Source organism: Phalaenopsis equestris, unplaced genomic scaffold (assembly GCF_001263595.1).
Source record: "Phalaenopsis equestris unplaced genomic scaffold, ASM126359v1 Scaffold000174, whole genome shotgun sequence".
NCBI classification, from domain to species: Eukaryota; Viridiplantae; Streptophyta; class Magnoliopsida; order Asparagales; family Orchidaceae; genus Phalaenopsis; species Phalaenopsis equestris.
Window position 1 is genome coordinate 1,937,795 of NW_018164616.1, and position 1,551 is coordinate 1,939,345.

The window sequence follows — 1,551 nt, forward strand, 5'->3', positions numbered from 1 at the left end:
TATATATATATATATATTTATTTATTTATATTTATATATAACACTTCAATTTTATATTTACATGCTGTTAAATTCTAAAATGTCGAGAAAATCACACCAAAAAAATATAACGTATGGAGGAGAGTGACAGACGAATAGAAAGTGAATTGTAGAGTTAGAGTTTCTAACTCTTTATTCATAAAATGATCTCTTATTTGTAGTTATAGGAAATGTCCGGAGTACATAATTATATTTAAGACTCTTTTGCTACAAAGAAGCTTAAGGGTATTAAAGTTTTTAATACAATTTAAATCTATAAGTATTATCAATAATAGATTAATCGATTGACTATGATGACTCTCGATCATTAGTACACATCCATTCGTTTGGCGATGGAGAACCATATCAGTCTCTTGACCAACATTTTAAGCTTAAAATAAGTCTTTGAACCGCCTCCATCGTTCATCTGGAAGAGAGTTGTTTGTTCGTTCAACCTATTATGTTGGTCAACTCGCATGCCAATGGAAATGACTTGTCATAGCTTTGAGACATCCTCCTCTTGACTCAACATTGATTTTTGCTCAAACAAAGCGAACAAGTGTTTGATTGGATTTCTGCATACTTTGATTGTTGGCTCATCTTATCATGACATGTATACACATTTCTCTCCGAGATTTGTGTTGTCACGATTCTGTCATAGACAAGCATAACACTCAAATCTTAAATATCATATTAAAAATATACTTTTCTACATGTGAAAGATATATTTTCAAGCATAGGATTATAATACCAAGATTTATAAATAAAAAAAATAAATAAATTGTAAGTGTTAGATATGTAATATTTAAAAAGTGTGTGGTATGTATGTAAATTTCTCATAAAAGTGATTGAAGACAGAAGGAAAGAGGAAATGGAGGAAAAATAGCCACTATTTTAATAAAACTTTAGATTATTTTGTTTTGTTTCATTTTATTTATATTTTGAAGTAAATAAGATTATGTTTAATGTCATGTTATTTATTTTTATTTCTAAATAATAAATAAATTGATTTACATTATGGTTAAGGGTGTAAACAAAACTCGCTCGTGTTCGGCTCGTTTATATTTCAAGCTTCGTTTGCTTAGCAAGTCGAACACGAGCCATTCACGAACAAAAAATTGTTTTAACAACCCTAATCATATAGGCATAAGATGTTAAGGATTGGGACAAGATTTAAAACATCATTTGAATATAATTTAATAATTTTTATTAATCTAATTTAATAATTTTTATTATATTTTCTTAATTAATAATTTAAATGATTATAAATCTTTGCAACCTTGTAGTCAATTAAAATTTTTTAAAATATTACCCATCATATGTGTATATGTATATATATATATATATATATATACGTTTGGATTATTTTATTTTATTTTATTTTGTTTCATTTTATTTATATTTTGAAGTAAATAAGATTATGTTTAATGTCATATGATTTATTTTTATTTCTAAATATTAAATAAATTGATTTACATAATGGTTAGGGGTGTAAACAAGGCCCTCTCGTGTTCGGCTCGTTTGTTTAGCAAG